Here is a 13,156-nt window from a genome sequence, read left to right on the forward strand (position 1 = left end):
AGCCTCCTCCTCTTAATACTATCACATTGGGGCTGAAGTTTCAGCTTATTAATTGCAGAGGCGGGTGGAGGACAAAACAGTCTGTAACAACCCTATGACTCTTTTAAAAAAAATAAAAGGGCTTCCCTGGTGGCGCAGTGGTTGAGAGTCCGCCTGCCGATGCAGGGGACACGGGTTCGTGCCCCGATCCGGGAAGATCCCACATGCCACGGAGCGTCTGGGCCCGTGAGCCATGGCCGCTGAGCCTGTGCGTCCGGAGCCTGTGCTCCGCAACGGGAGAGGCCACAACAGTGAGGGGCCCGCGTAAAGCAAAAAAATAAATAAATAAATAAAAGCTTTTTTGAGATATAACTCACATGCCATAAAATTCACCATTTAAAAGTGTCCAGGAAAAAAAAAAAGTGTCCAGGGGCTTCCCTGGTGGCACAGAGGTTGAGAGTCCGCCTGCCGATGCAGGGGACGTGGGTTCGTGCCCCGTTCCGGGAAGATCCCACATGCCGCGGAGCGGCTGGGCCCGTGAACCATGGCCGCTGAGCCTGCGCGTCCGGAGCCTGTGCTCCGCAACGGGAGAGGCCACAACAGTGAGAGGCCCGCGTACCGCAAAAACAAACAAACAAACAAACAACAACAACAAAAAAAACAAGTCTTCAATGAGCCCCTCCAAGAGCCTGGTACTGTTCTAGAAACTGGGGATACAGCAATGAACAATACAAGTCCCTACCGCCAGGAGCTTCCACTCTAGGGAAGTAAGACACAGTAACACCACCTATAATGTCATATAGTGACACATGTATAATATCCTGTGGTGATAAGCACTGTGGGAGAGAAAGAGAGCCAAGTAAGGACAAGGAGGAACAGATGTTACTGTTTCAGAAAGCATGTTCTGGGAAGGCTTCCCTGAGGAGGTGACATTTGGGCACAGACCAAAGTGAATTAAGCAAGTGAGCCCTGACTATATGAGGGAAGAGCTGTTCAGGCAGAGGAAAAGCAAGTACAAAGACCTGGAGACGCGTGCCTGCTTGGATGCTCGTGGGATGGGACACCCCCGAGGATTTTGCAGCAGGAGAGCAACATGGTCTCACTTACATTTATGAAAAGGTCACTTTGGCTCCTGGGTAAAGAATGAATTCTGGAGCAACTCTGTCCAATAAGAATAGAATGGGAGTCACAAACACAAGTCACAGATGTAATTTTTTTCATATTCTTTTCCACTGTGGTTTATCACAGGATATTGAATACAGTGCTATACAGTAGGACCTTGTTGTTTATCCATTCTATATCTAATAGTTTGCATTTGCTAATCCCAAACTCCCAATCCATCCCTCCCCCACCCCCTTCTCCTTGGCAACCACAAGTCTGTTCTCTATGTCTGTCTGTTTTTGTTTTGCCACACATGTAATTTTAAATGTTCTAGCAGCTGTATTTTTTTATAGCAGCTGTATTTTATTTTATTATGTTTTTATAAATTTATTTATTTTATTTATTTATTATTTTTGAATGCATTGGGTCTTCGTTGCAGTGCACGGGCTTCTCACTGCGGTAGCTTCTCTTGTTGCGGAGCATGGGCTCTAGGCGCACAGGCTTCAGTAGTTGCAGCACACAGGCTCATTAGTTGTGGCTCGTGGGCTCTAGAGCCCAGGCTCAGTAGTTGTGGCGCACGGGCTTAGTTGCCCCATGGCACGTGGGTTCTTCCCAGACCAGGGCTCGAACCCGTGTCCCCTGCATTGGCAGGTGGATTCTCAACCACTGCATCACCAGGGAAGTCCCCCACTGATCTTTTTTAAAGAAACAAAAAAAATTTCTTTCTTGTGATGAGAACTCTTAGGCTTTACTCTCTTAACGACTTCCACAGATAACATAAAACAGTGTTAATTCTATTTATCATGTTATACATCACATCCCTAGTACTTCTTTATCTTGTAACTGGAAGTTTGTACCTTTTGACTGACTTCCCCTACTTCCCCCTTCCCCTACCCCCCATCTCTGTTAACCACAAATCTGATTTCTTTTTCTATGTGTTTGTTTTTAAAGTATAATTGACCTACAACACTGTGTTAATTCCTGTTGCACAATACAGTGATTCAATATTTCCATGCATTTCAAAATGATCACCATGGGAGTTCCCTGGTGGCATAGTGGTTAGGATTCCGGGTTTTCACTGCCGTGGCCCAGGTTCAGTCCCTCGTCGGGGAACTGAGATCCCACAAGTCCTACAATGCGGCAGCCCCCCGCAAAAATATATATATATATATATATATATTTACATATATCACCATGATAAGTCTAGTCACCATCTGTCACCATACAAAGATATTACATAGACAGGCTCCCGGAAGGGCGGTGTGGACGGTGACCTGTGCTCGCGCACAGGCTTCTTGGCGGCGGCAGCAGCAACCCCGGCGTCCCATGCCTGTCTCTGGGCTCCGCGCTTCCGGCCGCGAGCCGCGGCCGTCTCTGGAGCTCCTTTGCGTGGCGCTCTTGATCCCCTCTCCTCGCGCACCAGGAAACCAAGAGGGAAGAAAAGGTCTCCTGCCTCTTCGGCAGCTCCAGAGTTTTCCCGGACTCCCTCCCGGCTAGCTGTGGCACATTAGCCCCCTTCGGGCTGAGTTCTCGCCGCCAGCCCCAGTCCTCTCGCTGCACTCTGGCCGAGGCCCGAGCCTCAGCTCCAGCGCCGCCCGCCCCGGCGGGGGAGCGGACAGGCCTCTCGGGCTGGTGGGTGCCGCTCGGCGCCGCTCCTCTGTGCGGGAGTCTCTCCGCTTTGCCCTACCCAGGACATTTCATCTTGACTATTTGCACATCTGATAGACTATCAAGAAATGCTTGGAGGTCGATGCCATTCAGCACAATCCGATTATCATAAAGGTGCCCATTGGACTTAAAATCGATGACGGCTTTTTTCTTCAGGAATAACTTCCAGTACTCTTACTGACTACCCTACTGACATAACTAGCACAAGACACAGAAGCGTAAGGACAAAAACCACCTTACAATATAGCCATGTCTTGCACTTCACAGTTCTCAAAGCATGTGTGTTTGAAGAAGAAAAAAAGAACTGAAAAGTATAAAACCAGAAGTTATTCTGTGGAAAATTATTTCAATCATCAGACATGTGAAAGATAAGTCAAAGATTCAGTTTTCTTCAATGCTTAGTCAAAACGGAAATTTCCTTCTGTCAAGAATATACTCCAGGGCTTCCCTGGTGGTGCAGTGGTTGAGATCTGCCTGCCGATGCAGAGGACACGGGTTCGTGCCCCAGTCCGGGAAGATCCCAAATGCCGTGTAGTGGCTAGGCCCATGAACCATGGCCACTGAGCCTGCATGTCCAGAGCCTGTGCCCCACAACGGGGAGAGGCCACAACAGTGAGAGGCCAGCATACTGCAAAAAAAAAAAAAAAACCAATATACTCCAGGGGCTTCCCTGATGGCACAGTGGTTAGGAAGCCACCTGCCAATGCAGGGGACACGGGTTCGAGCCCTGGTCCGGGAAGATCCCACATGCTGCGGAGCAACTAAGACCGTGTGCCACGACTATGGAGCCTTTGCTCTAGAGCCCGTGAGCCACAACGACTGAGCCTGCGAGCTACAACTACTGAAACTTGTGTGCCTAGAGACTGTGCTTTGCAACAAGAGAAGCCACCGCAATAAGAAGCCTGCACACCGCAACAAAGAGTATCCCCCGGTCGCTGTAACTAGAGAAAGCCTGTGCACAGCAACGAAGACACAACACACTCAAAAATAAATAAATAAATAAATAAATAAATAAATAAATAAATAAATAAATGAAAAAGATATTACATAGTTGTTGACTAGATCCCTCACTGTACATTTCATACCCATGACTCATTTATTTTGCAACTGAAAATTTGTACCTCTTAATCTCCCTCAACTTTCTGTTTCCTCCCCTCTGACAACCACCTGTTTGTATCTCTTATCTATAACCTTGTTTCTGTTTTGTTATATTTGTTCATTTGTTTTTTTTCTTTAGATTCCACATATGGGTGAAATCATAGGTATTTGTCTCCCTGTCTGACTTATTTCACTTAGCATAATACCCTCTAGGTCCATCCATGTTGTTGAAAATGGCAAGATTTCGTTCTCTTTTATGGCTGAGTAATATTTCATTATATATATATATATATATATATGTATATATCACATCTTCTTTATACATTCATCTGTTGATGGACAGTTTGCTTCCATATCTTGGCTATTGTAAATAATGCTGCTATGAACATAGGGGTGCATAAAGTGTGCACGTTTTTCCTACGGTTTATTTGTCAGCAAAAAGTTTTTTATTATTTTTTTATTGAAGTATAGTTGATTTACAATGTTGCGTTAGATTCTGGTGTACAGCAAAGTGGTTCAGTTATATATATATATATATATTCTTTTTCATTATGTTATTACAAGATATTGAATATATTTCCCTGTGCTATACAGTAGGACCTTGTTGCTTATCTGTTTTATATATACTAGTTGGTATCTGCTAATCCCAAACTCCTAATTTATCCCTCCGCCCTTCCTTTGGTAACCATAAGTTTGTTTTCTATGTCTGTGAGTCTGTTTCTGTTTTGTAAATAAGTCCATTTGTGGACTTATTTACATATAAGGCTGTACATATAAGTGATATAATTTGATATCTGTCTTTCTCTGTCTGTCAACAAGAAGTTTTAAGAAGACACAACCCAGGGCTTCCCTGGTGGCGCAGTGGTTGAGAGTCCGCCTGCCGATGCAGGGGACACGGGTTCGTGCCCCGGTCCGGGAAGATCCCACATGCCGCGGGGCGGTTGGGCCCGTGAGACATAGCCGCTGAGCCTGCGCGTCCGGAGCCTGTGCTCCGCAAGGGGAGAGGCCACAACAGTGAGAGGTCCGCATGCAGCAAAAAAAAAAAAGAAGACCCAACCCAACCCCAAGGGCTTGCTGCAGACAGGGAGGTTGGAGAATACCAGGAGGTGGCCGTGACCGGGCATCAGCACAGCCCGGACTTCATGAGGCTGCAGCTCTGCAGCTCTGTCGAGTGGCTCCCCCACTAGCCACTAGCTTCCTGGACAGTCTTACTGAGACATCTCTGTAGCTCCAACACCAAGCACAGAACACGACATAGAGTAGGGGCCCATTCAATTTTTGCTGAATAGATGTTTGCTGAACTGAATTATCCCAGTCCTTGAGAAAGTAGCCCTGAGACCCCTGGGAAGTGTGGGGTAAAGAAGAAGGAAGTGGGATGGAGAAGACAGAGTTGAAGGGAACCCATCAGGCTCCCAGGTAACAACACCCTCTAGGACCAGGCACTAGTGCCTGGCAACTCTCACTGTAGCCACCAGAGGGCAGTGCCAGTCCACATGCCCCAACCCACACCACACCCCACCCCACCTCCCTCGCGTGCAGGGTCATCACCCCACAGAAGAGGCAGTGCAGCGATGGTGACTCCATTTTTCAGATGGAAAAACCAGGTCTCAGACCCCCAGTCCCTCCGCAATAGGCATTTCGGTCTGGCTGTTGGGTTTCTGCCACTTGCTGCCCAAGTCTGCCAGGCTTACTCCTCACCGCAGCCATGAACTTGGGGCACAGACACTCTGATCCCTAGCCTTGGGCAACACACACCCAGCTCAGGCCACCTCCCCTGGCCTGAACCTGGAAAAAGCCACCTGGGACAGGGTTCCCCGTGGAAAGAGCTCCTGAGGTTGAATGCAGGGACCTGGGCAGGGCCAGGCACCAGGCCTACCTTCTGCATCAGACTGGGGGGCAGGACGGAGGGGTGCCCTGGACGTGGGACAGCACAGACCTCTCACCCCCACCCCCGCTCCTGCTCGTCTCCCACAGGCCTCAGGGGAGCCCTCCTCCCTCTCCTGGTCCCACTTCCCCAGCAGAACCAGGCAATGGCCACGACAGTGTAACCCCCAATCCCCCGGGTCCCTCCACCCCTCAGTGCCGCCTTTCCCTTATTCCTCTTCCCAGGATCCCAGCCAGACTCCTGGGGCACTGAGCCTTCCAAGCCCTCCCCTGAGCCGGGGTGAGGACGTGGGGATGCACTGGGGGCCTGAGCACCTCAGCCCACTGTCTTCTGGTTTCTAGGCCCCACTGTTGGCCAGGACAGTGAAGACAGAGAAGCAAGGAGAGAGGACAGAGGGAAGTACCTGGGGCGATGGTCGGGGTGGGACGCAGCGGCTCCAGGGAGGATGGCCAGGACCTTGGGCAGAGTGCCATTTCCTCGTCTCCAATCCCCACCAAGCTCTCTCCCACAGGGCTCTTGTTCCGTAGAACCCCTGCCACCCATAGAGCCTGCAGGCTCACTCCTGCTCATCTGTCCTTCTGAGGTTGCCCTCCTCCTCTGAGAAGCCCTCCCTGCTCCGAGACCAGGGTGTCTCCTTGACCTGCCCTCTCCTGGCATCCTCGCCTGCCTCTCACTGTTCACCTGTAAGATAGTTACCCATGAGCTGATTATTTTAAAAACAATGAGGAACTGATTCACTTTGTTATAAAGCAGAAACTAACACACCATTGTAAAGCAGTTATACTCCAATAAAGATGTTAAAAAAAGAAAAAAAAGGGCTTCCCTGGTGGCGCAGTGGTTGAGAGTCCGCCTGCCGAAGCAGGGGACACGGGTTCGTGCCCCGGTCCGGGAAGATCCCACATGCCGCGGAGCGGCTGGGCCCGTGAACCATGGCCGCTGAGCCTGCGCGGCTGGAGCCTGTGCTCCACAGCGGGAGGGGCCGCAGCAGTGAGAGGCCCGCGTACCGCAAAAAAAGAAAGAATGAGTGAAGAGAATACAGCTCAGGGTACAGGAGACCATGTTTGCTGTCTATTGAAAAAAAAATAATAAAATAAAAACAATGAGGGACTTCCCTGGAGGTCCAGTGGTTAGGACTTCTCGCTTCCAATGCAGGAGGCACAGCTTCGATCCCTGGTCAGGGAACTAAGATCCTGCATGCTGCATGGAGTAGCCTAAATTAATTAATTAAATAAATAAAATAGAAACAATGAGGGCAGTGTCTGTTTTGCTCACTTCTGTATCCTCAGGACTCTAATTAGAGTAGGTACTCTGTATTTGTTGAATGAACACACGATGGATTCTCTGGGCGAGTCTGTCTGTTGGGGGGGGCAGTGACCCCCAAAGGCTTCAGAGAGGGCTGACTTGCCCAGGCAAGGTGAGAGCCCAGGACTCTGGACTCCCAGACCAGTGCTCCCCAATCCCCAGCAGAGGTGAGTCCCACTGGGAAACCTCCTAGGCAGCGCCTGTTGGGAGCGAGGGAATTCAAGGATGGGAGCCACAGACCCTCAGTGGGGGACGCCCAGCTCAGTCACCTCCCCCAAACTCTCACTTAGAGCCCCTCAGCCTGGCCCCCACTCACTTCCTCCAGGGACCAGAGCTGTGGGTCTAAGTGGGATATGGAGCTGGCAGGTCACAGGTCCGGCCCTGCCCTGGGAGGCTCTGTGGGGAACAGCTGGGAGAGGGGTGAAGGGAGCCACAGCACCCACTGTGAGGAGGGCAGTGCCGTCAGCCGGGTCTAGCCTGCCGGGCAGGCAATGCTGGCGAGCCTGGGAGGATGTTCTGTTGCTCCCGGGCCTCTCTGAGCTCCCCCCAGCCTCAGGGAGGATAAAAAAGAGCCCTTGGCTCCTTGACTTCTGGCCCCCTCTGATCCTTGGGTCTGTGTCCAGGCTCTGAGCCCTTCCAGGGGAATTCGTGGGGTTGGGGGGCAGGGAAGGAGGGAGAGGGGAGGGGCAGTGCTGCTGGGGTGGGGAGGAGAGAGAGGGCTGTGTTCTGGCCCCAGAGGAGGGGGGCTTAGCACCTCTGACCAAGGAGTGAGGATTCCGGGTGGAGGAACATGCCCTGAGGTCCCCTTATCAGGCAACCCCATTGCCACTCCCGCCCTTCCGTGGAGACCTTTGTCAGTTGCTGCAGGACCCCTCCCATCACCGCCCCACCAGGTCATCCTCCAGCCTTTGCCTGGATATCTCCAGTAATGCGGCGCTCAGTAAAGTAGTCTGTGCACTTCCAGACAGCCCTCATTCTCGAAAAGTCTTCCTCAAGACTTCTGCTTAGAGCAAAGATCTTCTTCTTTGTAATCCCACTCCCACATGCCATCCCAATTCTTGTTCCAGTTACGCCCTCTGGGGATCCCCAGAATGAGGCTCCCCCCACCGCCCCCAGTACTCTAGCACATCTGACAGGTCTTTTGCCAGTGTGTTCTCCTCCAGGCCCCGCCTCCTTTGGTCGGGCACGAACCCCATCCCTCCTGATCTCATGGGGGCGCCCCAGGCCAGCCAGGGGTTACCAGTAGGGCCATGGCGTCAACGCAGACCTAGGCTCAGGGTCCCAACCTTGGGGACAGGGTGTGGGTAAAGTGCCTTGGGGTTAAGAGTCAGGTGTCCTGGGGACTTCCCTGGTGATCCAGCGGTTGAGGATCCATCTTGCAATGCAGGGGACGCCAGTTCCTTCCTTGGGGAACTAAGATCCCACATGCCGCGGGGCAACTAAGCCTGCGCACCACAACTAGAGAGAAGCCCGCGCACCACAAAGAAAGATCCTGTATGCCGCGACGAAGACCCGACACAGCCCTCAAATAAATAAATATGTATTTAAGAAAAGGGAAAGAAATAGGACAAAATTAAAGAAAGAAAAAGAGTCAGGTGGCCTGGATTCAGATCTCAGCCCTGGTGCTCACACAGCTGTTCTGCCTTCGGCACGTTTCCTAACCTCTCTGAGTCTCGGGGGCTGCACCTTGTATAATTTACCTTCACTGTATACACCTCACAGGGACGTGGGGACTGAGATTATTCAGTAAAGTACTTTGCACCTGAGGGCTCATAACTGCTGTTGTTAATATGAGTTAAAACTATAGACTTATAGGCAGGTCACTGGAACGTCTTTAGCCTCAAAAGTGAAATGAGAGGAAATTATCCTCACCCTCAAAGTTGTGAGGAAATCACTTAGCATAGGGTCCGGTACTAAGAAGAAGGTAAATGGGTGATGATGGCTATGATCACTGACGGTTACTACGACCGGCCCTCCAGGAATGACCTCAAGACAGAACCTCACCCTCCACGTGGGGTCACTGCTGCCTTCTGGTTAAAACCTCAGTGGTTTTTTTTCCCACACACACACACCATCTTATCCAGGATCAAGTTCACACGCTTTGGCCAGATGCACAAGGCCTTCTGCCATCTGACTTTTGCCCCATTTTTCAGCCTGTTTCTCACTGTACCGCCCCCCTCCTCTTATGGGCCGGGCACACCAACCCACTGTTATTTCTTCTTTTTTTTTTTTTTTTTGTTTTGCGGTACGCGGGCCTCTCACTGTTGTGGCCTCTCCCGTTGCGGAGCACAGGCTCCGGACGCGCAGGCTCCGCGGCCACGGCTCACGGGCCCAGCCGCTCCACGGCACGTGGGATCTTCCCGGACCGGGGCACGAACCCGCGACCCCTGCATCGGCAGGCGGACTCCCAACCACTGCGCCACCAGGGAAGCCCCACTGTTTCTTCTTGAACTCCCCACCCAGATCCCCATGTCCATGTCTTTGCTGTTCCCACTGCCAGGAATGCCGGTGCCTCCCAGTGATGCCCAGCAAATACCTCCTCCTTATTCACAATGAGGCTCAATTGTCCCCCACTCCCTCTCGGACTTCCTGGACCCGCCCAGACTCCTAAGCACATGCTCCCTTCCATGGTGTCCTGCTGGTCTTGGTTTACTGTCCATCCACCTTCCCCCTGGAAGGCAAGAACATGGACGTCTCTACCCACGGTGCCTTGAACAAAGCCTGGCAAACAGCAGGCCCTTAGGAAGCAGTTGATGAATGAATGAATGAATGAATGAATGATCCACAAATCTAGCCAACGCAGGGCTACTGCGTTCCTCCAGAGACAGTTCCTCCCTTGGGGAACTAAGATCCCACATGCCACGGGGCAGCTAATCTTTCCCACACGTTCTGGGTGTAGCTGAATTTCCCCATATTTCCTATATGTGCATAGCTGCTTTTAGATTAAAGTATAGGATTTAGGATTCCATCTAATTATTTCCTACCTAGTTATTTTATCTTATTGATTGTAGCTTTTAAGCCAACTTATATACTTTGGAGATGAGGTCATGCAGAAATGTTTTTTAAATGTTTAGTGTAAGACTCCCTTTAATAACTTATTTTTAATAACTTATTTTTTTAATTGACAGACGTTATTTTAAGAGCCATTTTAAGTCCACAGATGAGAACCTTTTTTTTTTTTTGGCTGCGCCATGCAGCCTGTGGGATCTTAGTTCCCCGACCGGGGATCAAACCCATGGCCCCTGCACTGGAAGCGCGGAAGCTTAACCAGACCGCCAGGGAAGTCCTTTAAAGACGTATTTTAGTAACTTGATATTAATCCCACCTTGTTGGATTCTGCCCCTCATTCTGGCCCATCGTCATTTCTGGGCGGGTGGGGGCTTGGTTCGGCCATCTAGCAAGTGACCCTCCCTTGTCATAGGTGGGTGTCTGTCTGCATTGGTACTGTTGATACCAAGGTGGAGATGTTGATCATGTGGGTGGCAGAGACCTTCCTCCAGACCCTCTAGACGGACAGGGCCAGGTTCCTATTCCTTGGATGTGGCTCAATCAGGTCTGCCCACCTCACCTAAGCCTGCATTTCCCTTCTGGTCTGCTACTCTGTCAGTTCTTTTGCTGACACCCACTCAGCTCTTCTGCTGGCTTCCCCAACAAACCTACCTAAAAAGGCAGCAGTTGGTCCCGGAACTCATTCCCAGTCGCAGTAGACATGGCTGGTGGTCTACCCCTGGTCCTCTATGTCCCCTCTCTTTCTTACTCTCAGAAACCTGATTTTTATCAAGGAGGTAACATGTGCAGCTGAAATATTGTTTCCCAGATTCCCTTGCAGCAAGGGATGGCCATGTGACAGTGTCCAGCCCTTGTCCAGATACGTCCTTGGAGTGGATGTCCCTTCTGGAAAATGAAAAGGCAATGTCTCTCTAGAAAAAAGCCTCTGGCCCTTTCCCCTTCTTCTTGCTGGAATCGCTGTGCTTTCTCCTTTCATCCTCATGTTCGGTAGGCGGAGCAGGCATTACCCCCTTTTTACAGAGGATATTGAAGTTCAGAGAAGTGAACTGACTTTCTCAAGGTTGTGGGGCTCAGACAGCTCCTGCGTGAAAACTGAAGAAGCAGTCAACTCACTCCATTGAGTTTAACTTGCATTGTTTCCCATTTTGACCAGGCTGCCAGGAAGCTCAGCGTCTAATGAGGAAGCTCAAGCATGGCTAGTATGAACCCTTAACATGGGTGCTTTGCTTCCCCTTGCTTTCCCTGGTCGTCATTGCCTGTTTTGAGACTTGAAAGAGCAATCCTTTCTTGCAAGCCGTCTCCAATCCTCTTTTGGAAAGATGGGGGGTGGGAGAGAGGTATATTCCACTGGCTTTCCCAGATCTACTCTCCACTCTGCTCTGGGCAGCAGGATACAACATGGATAGACCACATTGATGGGCTCTCTGGTTTTCTGCTTGGGTTTGGCCAACAGGGAGCACCAGTAGGAAGGAGTGAGGTCACAGCCTTCCCTTGTCAGGAACCTCATCCACAGGGTCCTGGCCCCAAGCACTCCTTCCCTTCTAGCCTGAGGCTAGAGAAGGTGAGGCCACCATAATTAGTCCAGCATACTACCCTCTCCCTTCCTGCTTCCTATACCTGCCCACACCTTTGTCAAACTGTCCCTTTAGCAAATTCTCAAATTACCCACATTGAGTGTTTCCTATCAGGGCTCTTTTATGGGCTGCATGTCTGTGTCCCTCTGAATTCTTATGTTGAAGTTCTAGCCCCCAGTGTGATGGTATTTGGAGATAGGGCCTTTGGGAGATAATTTGGTTTAGATGAGGTCACAAGGGTGGGGCTCTCATGATGGGATTTGTGCCCTTATAAGAAGAGGGAGAGAAATGCCCTTATAAGAAGAGGGAGAGAAATCTCTCTCTCTCTCAGCCAGCACCAAAGAAAGGTCATGTGAGCACACAGCTTGTTGTCTGCAAGCCAAGAAGTGGGCTCTCACCAGACATGGAATCTACTGGCACCTTGATCTTGGACTTCCTGCCTCCAGAACTGAGAGAAGTAAACGGGGTTTAAGCTACCAGTCTATGGTATTTTGTTATAGCAACCCGAGCAGACTAAGGCAGGCCCTGAACACAGAGTACAGAAAGCGCATTGTTAAAAGATCTTCTCGTGGGAATTCACTGGCAGTCCAGTGGTTAAGACTCTGCACTTTCACTGCCAAGGGCCCGGGTTCAATCCCTGGTAGGGGAACCAAGTTCCCACAAGCCGCAAGGCACAGCCAGAAAAAAAAAAACCTTCTCATGATCTCTGAAAATTCTGTTCTGCCCTCCCATTCCACGGCCCCTCTCAGCAGAGCTTGGCTCAGCATCTCATCACCTCTCCCCTGCACCCTTCAGCTGCCGCCTAACTGGGCTCCCTGCCCTGCCCCCAACACCAGACCTGGGCCACTGCTCCTCCAAGAACAAGGCCATGACCTCCCTCCACTGCCCAAGCTCCAGGCAGGTATAGAGATGAGGCAACGGATCTGGTGAGAGCAGGCCCACAGGAGCCACATGTTCCAGGCTTGGCATGTGTGTTATACTCAGCCCTCCCCAGGAAGGAGAATTTGGGGACATGGGTGGGGGACCGTCACATAAGCTGACAGTGGCACCGTGATGGGTGAAATGAGAGCAGAGGGAACAGCATGGACAAAGATCAGGAGGCAAGAAACAGTGTGGAGGATGTTGGCTGATAGGATGGAGGGGAGGGGTGCAGGGGCAGGGGCGGGCCCACCACAGACCGACCAATAAGGGGCCTGGACTCCAAGCCACAGGCCACGGAGTGGGGGAGTGTTCTGCCCTGGAGAGATGGGCCAATGTTCATTAAGGCTGGACGGGGGCGGAGCAGGCTGGAAGTTGAGAGGCCGGCCAGGAGGTTGCCCACTGAAGAGATAAATACGGCCTGGTGTGCCCAAAAGGGGGGACTCAGCCCCAGTCATCTCTTCACCCCTCCTAGCCTCCTAAGGTTCCAAGTTGTGTGTATTAAATTAAATCAGTATGACTGATTCACTTTGTAATAAAGCAGAAACTAATTAAAAAAAAAAAAAGAAAAAAAAATAAATTAAATCAACTCCAGCTCCTGGAAGTCCCCTTTCTCCCCCCC

Source organism: Mesoplodon densirostris, chromosome 18 (genome assembly GCF_025265405.1).
Source record: "Mesoplodon densirostris isolate mMesDen1 chromosome 18, mMesDen1 primary haplotype, whole genome shotgun sequence".
Classification (NCBI taxonomy): Eukaryota; Metazoa; Chordata; class Mammalia; order Artiodactyla; family Ziphiidae; genus Mesoplodon; species Mesoplodon densirostris.